General features: G+C 45.2%; 1 protein-coding gene across 3 annotated transcripts in view; it reads right to left on the reverse strand.

Annotated features, from left to right (window-relative positions):
* The window catches only part of PACSIN2 (protein kinase C and casein kinase substrate in neurons 2), a 55,726-nt gene extending 36,793 nt beyond the window's left edge, over nucleotides 1–18,933 (reverse strand). For 2 of the 3 annotated variants that reach the window (XM_072145342.1, XM_072145340.1), the window contains exon 1: nucleotides 18,785–18,933. The gene's annotated coding sequence lies outside the window, so the exon portion shown is untranslated. The remainder of the gene's footprint in view (nucleotides 1–18,784) is intronic. The other variant, XM_072145344.1, reaches the window with a different exon arrangement.
* Between the last annotated feature and the right edge of the window lie 242 nt (nucleotides 18,934–19,175).

Below are 19,175 nucleotides of genomic sequence, written 5' to 3' on the forward strand. Positions count from 1 at the left end.
ACAGGGCGCTGTAGGCCACGTAATCCGAACGCAGTCGGAAATACTGGGCAATGTTTTTGTTTTTTTAAAGGCAACTTTGTATTATTGAGTATGTCTATTCATCTTTATTTTATATTGGCTTTAAAATTAGTATTTAATCAGTTTTAAAAAAAAATTCTGTATTTATTTAGTAGGAATATATATATATTTTTTTAATATTGTTACTTATATCAACAGTTAGGGGGATAATAAATTTTATCATATCTACTCCCCCCTCCTTGACACTTTATGGGCCGTCAGACGATCCGACTGATTCGGACTGAGCGCGGGATTTAACTTTCGAATTGTGTCGCAAGAAAACACACTTACATGCACCAGGAAGAAGAAGGTGCAACTCCCCCCACCCCATAATTTTTGGCTGGTTTCACCTCATAATTCAGGCCTCTATGTATGTCAGGAGGATTCCCCAGTGTGAGGAAGGCTTTAACGTATGGAACAAAAACAGGTTTGTTTAAAGGGATATGATGCCATCGCAACATAGTAGACACGGGGACTTTCCTTCGGAAAGCAAAAAATTTTCTCAGATTTAAATCCAAATTTTAATTTTTTTGCAGGGCAAGGAGCTTGCAATCTACTCACTAGCTATGAGGACAATGTCAGGACTGTATATTATGTCCTTGTTGCAGGTGCTATAAACACGTCCCCACAATAGGGACCTTTGTCCTGTGCGCTGACAGGAGGGAAGTCTGACGCTGTAATAAAAGGGGATGTTTTTAGAAAAAACACAAGACGACTTGGGAGCAAGGTTGTCCGAGCCTGCGCCAGTGTCATTATATATAATCCCCCCGGCCCCCCCATCACTGAAACACCTTAAACCCAGCTTATAAATGACATGAAACGGCCCATTGTTCTGGTGGGACAAGTCACAACACGGCCATGTTTGGATCAAAAAGTCAATTATGAGATTTTACAGGTCAAGTGAAGGAGGACGCAGTCAGAGATCAGACAGAAAAAAAAAAAATTACAAAAGAATTGGGCTCAGCGTTAACAGAGACACCAATTGTAATCCAAATCGGTTTATTCATCGAAGAGACCAATTACAGCTCAGCTATCATTTTACCAGATCAGTAGAAGAAATAAAAGCTGGGCTCCCACTGGATGGTATCGATCAGGATGGTTTAGAGAAATGAGGCCTAGTTTCGTGCTCTGCATGCTAGGCATAGCTAAATTTTAGTCAGATGTTGCTTAGCAACAGCACAAGCAGAAAGCAGAAGTCACAGAAGTCAACCGTGCGAGAGCCCAGAAGTAGAGAAGAGAAATTTGGTTTATTGAACTTGAAACAACGTGTATCCCTTACTATCGGGAGGGAGGATATCAGTAGATGAAATAAAAGTTCGTCTCCCACTCGTTGCTATTGACCAGGATGATTTAATTAAGTGAGGCCTAGTTTTTTTTCTCTGCTGTCTAAGCATAGCTAAATTTTAGTCAGATGTTGCTTAGCAACAGCACAACCAGAAAGCAGAAGAAGTCAATCGTGTGAAAGCCCAGAAGTCGAGAAGAGAAATTTTGGTTATTAAAAACTTAAAACATCTATCCCTATCCAAGGGAGGGAGGACAAAAATGTCTTTAGGAAAATCCCCTTTAAGTTCATTAACCAAGCAGCCCTCATTTGCCTAGTCGATGAGGTATATACACTTACTTTCACTAGAACTTCTCCATTTTACAACATCCTTTAGAAGTTCAGGCAAGATTTAGGTGGCACAAGTACATCAGACCTACTGAACGTCAATATGTCCAATCCTTAGGCCATCAACAGAGGCCATCCTTAGGCCATCAACAGTTTCCCATCCTCTCTCCACTCAGATCACAACCAAACCAAGCATGGAAGTCCAGGAGGCACAATAGTCAGCCAATCGAGGATTCAGACGGCAGATATTCAATCTATATGGTCACATATAGTCAACCAATGGTCAAAATAGAAATCTCTCCAAAAAATAGTAAGTCCATGACATATGCATAGTAGGAGAATCAGAATCACCACCCAGACCGCCTTATGTAACAACTGCAGTGCTATTATTACTACAAATATATGATTACCGTGTCCCAGCCCTGCTAGGGTATGGACGTTCCCAATCATATTGCTCAAAATTATAATTAACAGGTCTAAAATTAACTCTTACCCACACCCACTGGCTTACCACTCCTAGACAGGATGATGAACCTGGTGATAGAACCCATGGATGGACAGGATATTACATAACTACCACCTGCCTATAAAAGTGACTGAGACACAAGGCGGAGAAGGACATGACCACCTCAAAATGTAAATGTTCATCTCAATCTTGCCACGTCAAAGTACAGTATTAAGACGGGACAATAGATTTTATGGATGACCAAGGACAATGGCTCAGGTCTCCACAGATCCCAAAGATGGATATACAATAGGGATGTCAGAAAAGACAGATTTTTGATCCAAGTCATGGTCTGTGTCCTGGTCTAGTCATCTATTGATGAGGCTACAGATGTTGCCTCAGCAATTTCTTCAAAATGGTGGAAGATGGTAGAAGAACTTTGAAAAAGATCCACATCTTTCATGCTCTTTAAAACACTTTCTAGATTCCTGGTTCCCAAAAATTCTCATCGACGACCAGTTTATCTTCATTAATAGTACCGGTACTTTTTAGACAACACCAGACAAGAATGGCCAACAATCTAAGATGCATGAGGGTCTTGCAACACTCATCTGATCAGATGTCTAATTGACCAATAACCATCTTAGCAAAGTGTCTGCATGGTTATGGTGGATTCTGGAGGAATGGCTATGATCATGGAGACAAAACGTGGTAATGGAACATACGTGTGAGACACACTACACAAGTCTGGGTGGTTAATGGAATGGTCAGAAATGCTGAAGGTTCCCGTAAAGCTGAAGACCTGCAATATACCTCAACCTGCACAAATATGGAGATCTTCGATGTGACAGTCACCACATCCTGACAGAACAGAACCCACATAGTCTATAAATAAGAACAAAAATGAATAAGAGACCACCAGTTGTAATGTTTCAGCCTTGTCATAGTGTTGATGGCCACCAAAAGGGTTCTGTCATCTAGTTTCTCCCATCTGACTCACAGGTAGGATAGCCACACAGCAGAATGGAAAGGGTGGTCATCACCCAATGAGGGAATGGTGGTCATCAACTACAGAGTAGTAGTAGGTCATTCTAGTTAAAAATTGTTGGGACTTTTTTCCTGTGATCCAGGATCGTTATAGAACATTAAATTTTAGGCGTAACCTGACCATCTTAGGTCACAATCTGAAATCAGCTACGCTCAAGTGTAAAAATTTATATGTGTTTGACTACATGATCTAGTGAGGTGTGCAGCAGATCGATATAAGGATTAGGCCTGACATCTTGGGAAAACCGAGCCCAAGGCCTTAGGTTAGACTTCAACGACATCTCCAACAGACCCACAGAGATGAACATAGTAGTAATGCATCTAATATGACCAAGTACACCAACGCTGAAGAAAGGATCAAGGAACCACAAATAAGAAGGTAGAAGAAACCTAACAATTTCACTACAATTTCTCAATTTTCAACCACAATCCAATCGGATGGAAGTTCAAGGATCCACAAATTAGAAGCGGGACAGTGGACCACCACCAATCGGCAACCTATCCACCATCTTCTGAAAAGGGGAACAAGTTGGATTTGTAGCGAAAATATTCATTCAGAACCCATGGAAGATCAAAGAGATGAGGAGACAGCTCTCCCCGACTAGACCACCTGTAACTGTAGGACTGTGTTCTCATAACCTTGGGTCAATGACTCCTTTTTTTTAGTTGGACTGAAGCTGAATTCTTGAACAAGGTAAATATTAAACTTTCGCTCTTCAGGGCAGTAGGGCAGGGGAAAAAAAAAAAAAACCACTCTGGTGACCCTGCATACCGATTACACAACTGTAGACTCTCGTGGATAAGAAGCCGAGGCACGCACTTAATATTTTACCAACTGTGTGAATAATGCAGGAAGGCGGTGGGATTGCTCTCCTGTGTGCACTCACCGCCTCCTTAGAAGTAAAGGAGCTTAAAAGAAAATGAAGAGTTAGAGACCAGGGAATATGGTCACTGGTGAGAGGTCAGATGTCAACATGAATAGTTAGGCGTCTTTGGGACACTTATATCGCACACTTGGGGACGGGCTGAAAAGTGTAGCAGTCGCTACGACTGGATTTTTCAAGTATTCTCTTACATAAAGAAAACTTAACAAATATTTAGTTACTACACAAAGTCAAAGGGGCACATGTACTAAGGGTCATAATCACGTTTTTCCACCGGGTTACCCCGAATTTTTCCGATTTACGCCGAATTGCCCCAGGATTTTGGCGCACGCGATCGGATTCTGGCCATCAGCTCCGGCTTTCACGCGACAGAAATGGGGGGCGTTGCAAAAATAGCACTCACATACACCGAGATGGAGGAGGTGAACTCCGGCGGACTTCAGCGCAGCAGCAACACCTAGTGGACCTAGTGAATCCCGGCAGAACCCGAATCAGCGTCAGAGAACGCGCCGCTGGATCGCGACTGGACTGGGTAAGTAAATCTGCCCCAAAATGTCAGTGCTCTACTCCGTATTGCATCCTTAACAAAATGCCGCCACCACCTCCTTTTGGGTCAGAAATGGAAGATCTCCTTGGATTTTTGCTCCTCTCTCCGCTCCCCTTCACTGGACCAGAGCGTGGACCCCCTGTCACCTCCATGCCCGAGATGGATAGTGCAAATCACCAAGGTAAAGGGTAAGATTTGTTATGCGCGTTTCATATACATGAGTATATGCAATAAATCACTTACCCTTTACCTCGGTGATTTGCACTATCCATCTGCAATTCCAAGCAATTCCCCTCGGGCACGGTGGTGAAACGGGGTCCAAGCTCTGATCCAGTGGAGAGGAACGGAGAGAGGAGCAAAAATCCAAGGAGATCTTCCATTTCTGGTGGTGAGACTGTTCATCAGCATTTTGTTAAGGATGCAAGACGGAGTAGAGCACTGACATTTTTGACTTTGTGAATTTTTGGCTATTGTGGGAGCGTGCCTAGTCTGCGGCCCCACCACTTATCTGTGGAAAGAAAGGATTGGCACATTGAATGTCCATGCCAAATCCTTGGTTCCTCAGATACGATGTTGAGGCCATCATTAGGTGGTTGGCCGGTCGTGCCCCAATCATTAGGTTTGGCCTACTAAGCTCTAAAATGTAAGAGAGCGAGGTATGTGATATTGAAGGGCAAAGAAAGATTGAGATTTTAAAGTCGAGGCAACAACTCCTCCCTACTCTCATATCAGAAACCTAGTAATATACATGGGTCAAGAGGAGCGATACATCTCCTTGGGGAAACTGGTGGCCATCAAAATCAGTCTCCAAAAGGATATATTTTACCATTCATGATCGGCCTCGTAGATTGTTACCTGCTCGGCAACTTTAGAGAAGCAAAATCTCAGAAACACCTATAAAACAATCCACCACCACCACCATCAACATGGGTCAGGTCCATGCAGCACCTGACACCAAGGATGTTGTAAAATACCAGCCATTTATGACTCGTCTTGGTCTCCAACATCACACAGATTTCAACAGACCTCAAATTATTATGGTCCATCATGAAGGATGGTGAATCAATTGCAGAATTTAGGCTGCACCGGAGTTTCCCCCAATACTGGAGATGGAGAAGAAGCATGGGCAATGTGCACAGCATTATCGTATACTGAAGCATAAAAACTGCATTTACATCTCAGCATCTCCCAACACTTTCATGAAAGGGTCTCTCCTCTTATCAAGCCTTGGAAAAAAGGATTCGAGATATATCAACGCGCCGCCTCTGGCAAACTCTGTTCCAGTTTTCAAGAGACGCAGACATACATCAAACCAGCCGAGGAGAAAAAAAGGAAGCTCCGCTCAGAACCGGAATACAAACTAGCGGAGGACTTGGAGCGACGTCTATATTAGTTTTATCAACACAGGAACACCTCTCCAATCCACATTAAAGGGCTTCTTCAGCCTCTGAGCAGAGTTGGTTTTAGGCTTAATTTAAAACACTTGGAGAGCAAAAACTGGACAGAGAGAATAGATAGACATAATGGGCCCTCAAAAGATAGGAGAAGATGCCGAATTCCACCCAGCCTCATGGACAACCAATGTTTTATATGGCCAACCTTGGTCTCTGTAGCAACTCTACAGCTCACTTTAGGGGTTGCTGCTAAAATTAGGGTTCTTCTGTAAAACAGTGTATCTGGAGAAGATTCATCCAGTCAAGGTAACCCCAAAAAACGGATATGAGTCTTTGCTGGACAGCTAGTCACAAATACTGGGCCAACTTTCTACAGAAGATGGAGGCCAAGTAACTTTTTTTCTTGTGGTCCAAATTTCCACCCATTAGGATCGCTGTGAGGCAACTTGTTTTGAAGTTATCTTATAGTGGATCTTAAAAAAAAAAGAAGGAATATGGACAAAATACTACCCCAGCCTTAAAAAAAAAAAAAAAAAAAAAAAAAAACTTGAGCTGACCCTAAAAGGACACCTGTCATCAGGTCTGTGTCACTAGTCCTGTCACCTCTACCTGTTGGAGCAGCTCACAAGGATCCATCACAGCCTTTATCTAGTTATTTCATACATTATTCATTGTAAAATCATCTATTCTTTATTATGTAAATTAGGCTGGTCACATGGTCAGAGGCAGTGATGTCACCCCTGTTCCCCCTCCTCATGTCTGTGTGTAATGTATAGTAAAGCATTGCTGGTGTCTGTGCTGCATCTGCTGACATGCTGCATCCTCCTAATACACAGACATCAGCTACACAAGTACCTGACATGTTCTGCTATAACATGCCTGCAGCCTGGAGCTGTTGTATCTCTCCTACCTCTCCTACACACACACAGGCTGCGCCAGCACCAGGAAGCACATCATTATACAGGCTGTCAGTCATGCACTGGTGGGTGTGGCTGTACCTCCCACCCATGAATAAGCTGGACAGCTTGAATATGCTAATGACTCATTGGACATTTCACAGGTCATTTGCATACAGCTTTAGGACCTCATTGCTTAGGTTTACAGGCATGTAGAGGGACAATGAAGGGATAGAGGCAATGCTCTCTAATGGCAGTTTATGAAAATATATTTAGTTTAGGGGGGGTTATGTTGCCTGACGGGTTCTCTTTAATTCATGGTATGATGTTCCGTCTGAAATCCAACCATGGATGACCCTTTGGTGGTCATACTCCTTAAATGCTCAATTGACCAACAGCTATTGGTAGTGACCTCGACTTTTACATATATACTTGGAGAAACATCCTAACGCTGGCTTATCTCCTATGAGAACTATTAATTGAATTTTTTGAAGAACAAGTGTCCACATCTTCTTTTTCTGCCACCACCACCAGCGATGGAGAGTCCAAACGCATCAAATGGTTGGATAATATCAAGCTGCTTGGCCGACTTAATCATGAATGTGGGGGCACAAGGTTGTGTTTGGAGAGGTTGCTTTTCCAGGTACCAAGAGCCTCTTCTCTGCCAAAGACACATCCATATCACGATGGAAAAATCTCAATAAATTTTACTTTAATTTTTGGAATCCGTTGAGGATTGTTTGGTCATTTTTTTTTATGATCACGCACTTGACTATGCCAATCTTTCTCATCATTAGTGGGTTTTCGGTCCTCCGCCAAGTGGTGATTCAGTTACTATTTTCAGATCAAGTTTATTCCAGTTATGTTGGTACAGCAACAGCGTCGTGTTTAGCCAACACAAAAAAAACAGCACATTTTGTAAAAATAGCAATTTTTTTCTTCTAAAGCCATGTTACCATTCTCTAAAACTAGAGGGAAATTTCTACAGCGGGAGGTCAAGAGACTGGACTAGAGAGATCACTTCATTTGAGCACAAGGAGTGGTCCAAAATGGGCCACCACGTCAGCAGGGATGATGGTCCATCAGGAAGCAAAGAGATCGTAACACGTTTCGTAACACGTGGCCGGTTTGGTCCAACGTTGGCAACACATGGCCCATTTGATTGCCCAATTCAGGAGGCTTCAAGATCTGCTCGCCTTACGAACCCTGAGAAATAGTAAACCAAAACAGTTGTCCACAGATTGTCTCTTCTAGAGAAGTCATGTTATAAGCACTTGAAAGGGCCCGAAACTGACTTTTAGGGGGTCTCCTTCCAAATCGCTAGCAAGAGATGGTCCCCCATTCAGAAAGTAGTCCATCTATGCCAGTTGTGACCTTCATCAAGACCACTTTTTGCTTTATGATGAACCTTTTTAGACCCAAATATGTTTGTCTACGTGGCACCAAGACTAAAAACTCCACCCTACTTTGGGGGCAAAGAACCCTTCCCTCAGCCGGCAACTCCGAGCCTAAGGATCCTATATCAAACAGATCCTGTGTCGGTTGCTATAATCGATCATTTTCCTATATGGAATTACGGAAGTAAACCCCAATTCTCCAAAAAGTGTGCCGTGCAGGAAAACTGGCGCAACGATTAACCTCTGCTCTACTGGCCGTTACCGACACAAGCTTCATGGGTCCTCCGGGCGCGATGTGACATTAGAAAGAACATCGTTTTACTGTGAACGTGAAGAACGGCGCCCGAGGGGACTGTAAGGTGATGCCACCGCGTCAGTGCTGAATCCATACTGCCGCAGGGAAGGTCTGCAATGTTGCGTGGGAAATAAATAGAAAAAAAATTGTCCCGCGAAACAGCTGACGGATCATTCAGAGCGGGATAAGTAGTGCAAATGAGATTACGGCCTCCGAAAATAGGGACTACGTAATCTCAGCAGCACGAAGAGGCCAGACCTGGCCAAACGTGTGGATGATAAAACGCACATGACCACCATGTTGAAGACAGCTATTCCTTCCCACCGCTCTTAACACATGCACGCCAAGCTTGGAAAAGCATGCATGTCCCATGACAGTTCATACTGATTGCTGCAATCACCGAGGGTCCTAAAAACTCAGAACCCAAGACCCGGAGATGTAGAAAGGAGCATGGGAGTCCACTCCAGGATCTCATCATTCACACAGAGATTTAGGCCTTGAAATTTTTAAGTCATTAATCCAATTAAAGGTGTAGTACGATCCTTAAATGCCCCGGTGGGTAACATTCTTAAGATGAGGAAGAGTAGATCTATCTCACAATAGAAAGTCAAGATGACTCGTATTTCTAAAAAGTGACCCAAAACCTGTGGCTGAACTATAAATCTCAGCATGCCTTCCCATCTTGGAGAACACCAAAGACAGCGGGAGGGGTCACCTGTACAAGAGATGACAGCAGGAGATGTTTGACACAGGACAACCCCTTTAAGAGAAGCGGTGATAGCAAAACTCTTGTATCACCCCCCCCTCCCCCATAGAAACAAAGCAAATCCCAAACATTCATCTACAAAGTCACCAATTATGAGACTTCCCTTTTTAGTTGAAACAAAAAGTCACAGGATGAAGGCGACGTCCCCCTCCCCAGCACAAAGCAGAATACACAAATCCGAAGCCTCGGTAAAAATATAACCTATCGGATATGTACACGGCATGGTTTACTATAGACTTACATTGTACTAGGTGTTTTGCTTCAGAGCAGAGTTCAGAATAGTGAGTGCAGCTCTGGAGTATAATACAGGATGTAACTCAGGATCAGTACAGGATAAGTAATGTCATGTATGTACACAGTGACTGCACCAGCAGCAGAATAGTGAGTGCAGCTCTGGAGTATAATACAGGATGTAACTCAGGATCAGTACAGGATAAGTAATGTCATGTATGTACACAGTGACTGCACCAGCAGCAGAATAGTGAGTGCAGCTCTGGGGTATAATACAGGATGTAACTCAGGATCAGTACAGGATAAGTAATGTCATGTATGTGCACAGTGACTGCACCAGAAGCAGAATAGTGAGTGCAGCTCTGGAGTATAATACAGGATGTAACTCAGGATCAGTACAGGATAAGTAATGTCATGTATGTACACAATGACTGCACCAGCACCAGAATAGTGAGTGCAGCTCTGGAGTATAATACAGGATGTAACTCAGGATCAGTACAGGATAAGTAATGTCATGTATGTACACAGTGACTGCACCAGCAGCAGAATAGTGAGTGCAGCTCTGGGGTATAATACAGGATGTAACTCAGGATCAGTACAGGATAAGTAATGTCATGTATGTACACAGTGACTGCACCAGCAGCAGAATAGTGAGTGCAGCTCTGGAGTATAATACAGGATGTAACTCAGGATCAGTACAGGATAAGTAATGTCATGTATGTACACAGTGACTGCACCAGCAGCAGAATAGTGAGTGCAGCTCTGGAGTATAATACAGGATGTAACTCAGGATCAGTACAGGATAAGTAATGTCATGTATGTACACAGTGACTGCACCAGCAGCAGAATAGTGAGTGCAGCTCTGGAGTATAATACAGGATGTAACTCAGGATCAGTACAGGATAAGTAATGTCATGTATGTACACAGTGACTGCACCAGCAGCAGAATAGTGAGTGCAGCTCTGGGGTATAATACAGGATGTAACTCAGGATCAGTACAGGATAAGTAATGTCATGTATGTACACAGTGACTGCACCAGCAGCAGAATAGTGAGTGCAGCTCTGGAGTATAATACCGGATGTAACTCAGGATCAGTACAGGATAAGTAATGTCATGTATGTACACAGTGACTGCACCAGCAGCAGAATAGTGAGTGCAGCTCTGGGGTATAATACAGGATGTAACTCAGGATCAGTACAGGATAAGTAATGTCATGTATGTACACAGTGACTGCACCAGCAGCAGAATAGTGAGTGCAGCTCTGGGGTATAATACAGGATGTAACTCAGGATCAGTACAGGATAAGTAATGTCATGTATGTACACAGTGACTGCACCAGCAGCAGAATAGTGAGTGCAGCTCTGGGGTATAATACAGGATGTAACTCAGGATCAGTACAGGATAAGTAATGTCATGTATGTACACAGTGACTGCACCAGCAGCAGAATAGTGAGTGCAGCTCTGGTGTATAATACAGGATGTAACTCAGGATCAGTACAGGATAAGTAATGTCATGTATGCACACAGTGACTGCACCAGCAGCAGAATAGTGAGTGCAGCTCTGGGGTATAATACAGGATGTAACTCAGGATCAGTACAGGATAAGTAATACCATGTATGTACACAGTGACTGCTCCAGCAGCAGAATAGTGAGTGCAGCTCTGGAGTATAATACAGGATGTAACTCAGGATCAGTACAGGATAAGTAATGTCATGTATGTACACAGTGACTGCACCAGCAGCAGAATAGTGAGTGCAGCTCTGGGGTATAATACAGGATGTAACTCAGGATCAGTACAGGATAAGTAATGTCATGTATGTACACAGTGACTGCACCAGCAGCAGAATAGTGAGTGCAGCTCTGGGGTATAATACAGGATGTAACTCAGGATCAGTACAGGATAAGTAATGTCATGTATGTACACAGTGACTGCACCAGCAGCAGAATAGTGAGTGCAGCTCTGGGGTATAATACAGGATGTAACTCAGGATTAGTACAGGATAAGTAATGTCATGTATGTACACAGTGACTGCACCAGCAGCAGAATAGTGGGGCAGATTTATCAAGTGTCTGAAAGTCAGAATATTTCCAGTTGCCCATGGCAACCAATCACAGCTCCCCTTTAAAATATTCATGAGCACTGGTGAAATGAAAGCTGAGCTGTGATTGGTTGCCATGGGCAACTGGAAATATTCTGACTTTCAGACTGCTTGATAAATCTGCCCCAGTGAGTGCAGCTCTGGGGTATAATACAGGATGTAACTCAGGATCAGTACAGGATAAGTAATGTCATGTATGTACACAGTGACTGCACCAGCAGCAGAATAGTGAGTGCAGCTCTGGAGTATAATACCGGATGTAACTCAGGATCAGTACAGGATAAGTAATGTCATGTATGTACACAGTGACTGCACCAGCAGCAGAATAGTGAGTGCAGCTCTGGGGTATAATACAGGATGTAACTCAGGATCAGTACAGGATAAGTAATGTCATGTATGTACACAGTGACTGCACCAGCAGCAGAATAGTGAGTGCAGCTCTGGGGTATAATACAGGATGTAACTCAGGATCAGTACAGGATAAGTAATGTCATGTATGTACACAGTGACTGCACCAGCAGCAGAATAGTGAGTGCAGCTCTGGGGTATAATACAGGATGTAACTCAGGATCAGTACAGGATAAGTAATGTCATGTATGTACACAGTGACTGCACCAGCAGCAGAATAGTGAGTGCAGCTCTGGGGTATAATACAGGATGTAACTCAGGATCAGTACAGGATAAGTAATGTCATGTATGTACACAGTGACTGCACCAGCAGCAGAATAGTGAGTGCAGCTCTGGTGTATAATACAGGATGTAACTCAGGATCAGTACAGGATAAGTAATGTCATGTATGTACACAGTGACTGCACCAGCAGCAGAATAGTGAGTGCAGCTCTGGGGTATAATACAGGATGTAACTCAGGATCAGTACAGGATAAGTAATGCCATGTATGTACACAGTGACTGCTCCAGCAGCAGAATAGTGAGTGCAGCTCTGGAGTATAATACAGGATGTAACTCAGGATCAGTACAGGATAAGTAATGTCATGTATGTACACAGTGACTGCACCAGCAGCAGAATAGTGAGTGCAGCTCTGGGGTATAATACAGGATGTAACTCAGGATCAGTACAGGATAAGTAATGTCATGTATGTACACAGTGACTGCACCAGCAGCAGAATAGTGAGTGCAGCTCTGGGGTATAATACAGGATGTAACTCAGGATCAGTACAGGATAAGTAATGTCATGTATGTACACAGTGACTGCACCAGCAGCAGAATAGTGAGTGCAGCTCTGGAGTGTAACACAGAAACATAACATGTGTATCTGTCAGGAAGCCTTCGGTCTAATGTAGTTCTGTGCACATTTCCAGCTGTAGATCGTATTGATATCTGAGAACAATAGATATATTTTTACAGTATCTCCTTTATCTCGCGGTGTAATGGCCTCTGTGTAGAATACAATGCTGGTAATTGCTTTTATACAACACGGGAGCATTCAGCTCACACGGCGCAGGGGAGGAACACAATGGCAGCCGAGGAGTTCTCATTGTTCTCTATTATGGGACGAGCTCTTTACACACACAATGCGGATGACACAGGACGAGTGGTTCCGTCAGTGGAATGGAAGATGACAGGCGCGAGATACAAGATACTCAACACAGACACATTGGGCCTAGCACGCGAGTATATGGGGGGGGGGATAGCTGTATGACATATATCAGAGGAGATTTGTTCTATTTAGGGTTTAATAACTAAATAATAATAATTCCTTTATTTATATAGCGCACACAGATACTGCAGCACTGCACAGATCTTGCCAAATCAGTCCCTGTCCCTAATGGGGCTCACAATCTAATCAATCTACTACCGTATTATGTTTTGGAGTGTGGGAGGAAACCGGAGGACCCGGAGGAAACACTTGCAATGAGATCACACCTGCCAATGGGAAGTCACTATGGAGTATCCCTTTAAGGAGAACGACGCGGTTCTTCTACATCAAAAGCAAGGGAAATGCATTGCGGACATGGAGTATCTTCACTGTGTGATCTGGTCTTAGGGGGGGGGGGGGGGGGATATTAGTCACGTGACCGCGAGACGCCAGAGCAATCACACGCCCCGTCACGGGCGTTACATGCCCGCGAGTTAATTACACTTTCATTAGTGAAAACCAAAAACACGCCGGAGGGCAGAGTCGCTGGGAGACGGCAGGTCTCGTGATAACAGCGGCCATGGTCTGAGGTCACAGCCGCCGCAGCAGGGATCCTAACATATGGACATAAAGCCGTGACATCACTGTCACCTCAACATGTGAATGTGACCAAGTGGTGGGGGGGGGGGGGGTTCTTGACTAAGGAAGGGGATAACATCATGTTCCAAACTCCTCCAAAATGGTCACCAACTCCACAGTCCTGTTTTCCAGATCACTCTAGCAGTTGTCCAATGAGGGGAGTCATTCCTTCCTAGTGTCTTCAGAGCTTTACTGCTGAGCATGTACATAAAGTGCAGCCAAGTTCATCACAGCTAAAAGGGGGGGGGGGGGAGCAGGTGTGCACAAGCCGCATACACGGGGAACATGCGGTTTGCCAGGCCACAAGTTGGGTACCACACACTGCTGTCAATGAGCACCTCCATAACTGATGGTAGATCATTGGTGCAGGAGGCCGGGTAGCGGTGAATGCAGCTGAGAAGTCCTTACAGATCCCAGGTCCTCTCCTGCCATACCACTCCGTGTCCCGATTCAGGACACTGTTTAAATGCCCCGGGGTAAGAACCCAGAGCAGAGCAGCACCAGGAGAAAACACAGGAGTGGTAAGTACTTGGCAGCTGTACTGTACTGCTCCAGGACCTCGCCTGCTCCCGATACCACCGCATACAATCCGTGCAAACACAGAGCAGAGCAGCACTGTCACCCCCTCATCCTCATAGACTGTAAGCTCTTGTGTCACCCCCTCATCCTCATAGACTGTAAGCTCTTGTGTCACCCCCTCATCCTCATAGACTGTGAGCTCTTGTGTCACCCCCTCATCCTCATAGACTGTAAGCTCTTGTGTCACCCCCTCATCCTCATAGACTGTAAGCTCTTGTGTCACCCCCTCATCCTCATAGACTGTAAGCTCTTGTGTCACCCCCTCATCCTCATAGACTGTAAGCTCTTGTGTCACCCCCTCCATCCGCATAGACTGTAAGCTCTGGTGTCACCTCCTCATCCTCATAGACTGGAAGTTCTTGTGTCACCCCCTCATCCTCATAGACTGTAAGCTCTTGTGTCACCCCCTCATCCTCATAGACTGTAAGCTCTTGTGTCACCCCCTCCATCCGCATAGACTGTAAGCTCTTGTGTCACCCCCTCATCCTCATAGACTGGAAGTTCTTGTGTCACCCCCTCGTCCTCATGGAATGTAAGCTCTTGTGTCACCCACTCGTCCTCATAGACTGTAAGCTCTTGTGTCACCCCCTCATCCCCATAGACTGTAAGCTCTTGTGTCACCCCCTCATCCTCATAGACTGTAAGCTCTTGTGTCACCCCCTCATCCTCATAGACTGTAAGCTCTTGTGTCACCCCCTCATCCTCATAGACTGTAAGCTCTTGTGTCACCCCCTCCATCCGCATAGACTGTAAGCTCTGGTGTCACCTCCTCATCCTCATAGACTGGAAGTTCTTGTGTCACCCCCTCATCCTCATAGACTGTAAGCTCTTGTGTCACCCCCTCATCCTCATAGACTGTAAGCTCTTGTGTCACCCCCTCCATCCGCATAGACTGTAAGCTCTTGTGTCACCCCCTCATCCTCATAGACTGGAAGTTCTTGTGTCACCCCCTCGTCCTCATGGAATGTAAGCTCTTGTGTCACCCACTCGTCCTCATAGACTGTAAGCTCTTGTGTCACCCCCTCATCCCCATAGACTGTAAGCTCTTGTGTCACCTCCTCATCCTCATAGACTGTAAGCTCTTGTGTCACCCCCTCATCCCCATAGACTGTAAGCTCTTGTGTCACCCCCTCATCCCCATAGACTGTAAGCTCTTGTGTCACCCCCTCATCCTCATAGACTGTAAGCTCTTGTGTCACCCCCTCATCCCCATAGACTGTAAGCTCTTGTGTCACCCCCTCATCCTCATAGACTGTAAGCTCTTGTGTCACCCCCTCCTCCTCATAGACTGTAAGCTCTTGTATCACCCCCTCATCCTCATAGACTGTAAGCTCTTGTGTCCCCCCCTCATCCTCATAGACTGTAAGCTCTCGTGTCTCCCCCTCATCCTCATAGACTGTAAGCTCCATTGTCGCAGCGCACCAAGGAAGCGATGACATCATGGTCACTGCTCTGCTCTGTGCATTGAGGGGAGGGACTGTGGAGCAATACAGTGCACAGAGCACAGCAGTGTGAGGACATGACCCCCCCAAGCTGAACTCGTGGAATATAAATCCATATTTCACAGTCCTGCTGCTACTAACAGCATATAGAGCGGTATGACTACACAATGCCTCACACTGGCTGCAGTGTGTACGGTCACCCCTTCTGACTGATCTTTTCCTAATGTAGCTCCTCCAACAGGGAAAATCCGAGGTCACACATCTCTGTATCTGTAGGATCTCTGCCAGGTGTGCGGCCTATAAAAACAGGGAAATACCCAATAAAACAGCGAGAACATAAACAAAGGAGAACCTGCCCCCCATGTGTGACCCCGGCCCCGGAGCCCAGCTCTCCTGGAGAATGCAGGGAACACTCCACCGGATCATTCCAAGGTGATGACATCACTCCCAGCAAGGAAACATGGAGAGGGTGTGCAGCCTCGGATCCTTCCTACTAACAGTTGCTACACAACATGAATCACAATTTACAGGGTTACTGGGAGGGGAGAGGATGGTTACTACATCGTCACCGGAGCCCGAGCCAAGTATCACTGCAGCCACTCAGCTCCTCTCCATGTGTACAGGGTCCGAGGAAGAGCACAGCCCAGGATCCCCAGAAATACTGGACACAGAGATCCACAGAGTTACATCTGTGTTATACTCCAGAGCTGCACTCACTATTCTGCTAGTGGAATCTGACAACAAGTGAGTGCAGCTCTGGGGTATAATACAGGATCAGTACAGGATAAGTAATGTCATGTATGTACACAGTGACTGCACCAGCAGCAGAATAGTGAGTGCAGCTCTGGGGTATAATACAGGATGTAACTCAGGATCAGTACAGGATAAGTAATGTCATGTATGTACACAGTGACTGCACCAGCAGCAGAATAGTGAGTGCAGCTCTGGGGTATAATACAGGATGTAACTCAGGATCAGTACAGGATAAGTAATGTCATGTATGTACACAGTGACTGCACCAGCAGCAGAATAGTGAGTGCAGCTCTGGAGTATAATACAGGATGTAACTCAGGATCAGTACAGGATAAGTAATGTCATGTATGTACACAGTGACTGCACCAGCAGCAGAATAGTGAGTGCAGCTCTGGAGTATAATACAGGATGTAACTCAGAATCAGTACAGGATAAGTAATGTCATGTATGTACACAGTGACTGCACCAGCAGCAGAATAGTGAGTGCAGCTCTGGGGTATAATACAGGATGTAACTAAGGATCAGTACAGGATGAGTAATGTCATGTATGTACACAGTGACTGCACCAGCAGCAGAATAGTGAGTGCAGCTCTGGAGTATAATACAGGATGTAACTCAGAATCAGTACAGGATAAGTAATGTCATGTATGTACATAGTGACTGCACCAGCAGCAGAATAGTGAGTGCAGCTCTGGGGTATAATACAGGATGTAACTAAGGATCAGTACAGGATGAGTAATGTCATGTATGTACACAGTGACTGCACCAGCAGCAGAATAGTGAGTGCAGCTCTGGAGTATAATACAGGATGTAACTCAGAATCAGTACAGGATAAGTAATGTCATGTATGTACATAGTGACTGCACCAGCAGCAGAATAGTGAGTGCTGCTCTGGAGTATAATACAGGATGTAACTCAGGATCAGTACAGGATAAGTAATGTCATGTATGTACACAGTGACTGCACCAGCAGCAGAATAGTGAGTGCAGCTCTGGGGTATAATACAGGATGTAACTCAGGATCAGTACAGGATAAGTAATGTCATGTATGTACACAGTGACTGCACCAGCAGCAGAATAGTGAGTGCAGCTCAGGAGTATATTACAGGATGTAACTCAGGATCAGTACAGGATAAGTAATGTCATGTATGTACACAGTGACTGCACCAGCAGCAGAATAGTGAGTGCAGCTCTGGAGAATAATACAGGATGTAACTCAGGATCAGTACAGGATAAGTAATGTCATGTATGTACACAGTGACTGCACCAGCAGCAGAATAGTGAGTGCAGCTCTGGAGTATAATACAGGACTCTCTTAATAACACAGATGCGCAGTGTTATGCTTAGGAGCACAGTGTGGGCGGAGCCTGACCATCTTACAGCCAGTCACTAATTAATAAATGGCTCCTTGTACATGGAGAGGATCAGGTGTAACGTGTCCTTGAATTGTAGATGTAGCAGAGCAGAAACTGTTGCGGCACTGTAGGATGCAGAAGGTCACGGAGCCGTCATATCATCCACCACAAGGGAGGGGGGAATGGAGCAGAAAATCCTATAAACAAGCAATGAATGGGACGTTGCGCTGTTATAATCCTAAACGAAGCGCAACGTAGCCGGTCCTCGGCGCAGACTGCAAACACGGCTCAGCAACAGCGCCATTATACAAGCAAATATTTAACCTTCAGCAATCCTAATCAATAATCGTGATCCATAATCCAGTCCCTGGATTATTCTTATACACGGCAGCATAGATCATACCCACAGATAATCAATACCCACGCCCGCCCCTTTAACCCTGGCTCTGATCAATACATGCTATAATTAAAGGTATGGGTCCAATATTCTATGTATGGGAGGTCAATGATCAAGACATGACACAATCCCTTTAAGGCATCAATATTTAACCTGGGAGCCTCAAGCTGGTGGGAAACTACAAGTCCCAGCATGCCTTGGCAGCCGCAGCATATCAGGGCATGCTGGGAGTTGTAGTTTCCCCACCAGCTGCCAAGCCAGAGGGTAAAAATTGATGTCTTAAAGGCAATGTTTAAAGGGAGGTAAATACATTGCACTATATACAAGAACAGACTGTGTATAGAAGCCGCTCACCTCCCGCTGCCTCCGGCTTCCCGGCTCCGCCGCTCCCCTCTCTCGGTTCCCTGTCAGGCGGGAGCTTCTGCAGCTTTCCACAGCCACACCCAGATACCACGACTACCTGCTGGCGATTGGTGGATGCGAAACCCCGCCCCTTTCGTAATCAGGGGAGGCGGAGACCATAAACATCTAAGCCTCGTTTTTTTCCGTACCATGTGACGGGGAAGAAGGCGCGCGGTGGAGCGCAGTCACGTGACGCCAAGGGTGGCCCGCAGGGGGGGGCGGCGCAAACTATCCAACTCCCCCTTTTTGAGGGAGAAACCATTGCGGGCCGCGTATAGCCATAAGCTGGGTGATTCCACCGTCAGTGATAGAATGGGGGAGGACCCACATTCATGGACAGATT

The sequence above is a fragment of the Engystomops pustulosus genome, chromosome 4 (genome assembly GCF_040894005.1).
Source record: "Engystomops pustulosus chromosome 4, aEngPut4.maternal, whole genome shotgun sequence".
Taxonomy (NCBI): domain Eukaryota; kingdom Metazoa; phylum Chordata; class Amphibia; order Anura; family Leptodactylidae; genus Engystomops; species Engystomops pustulosus.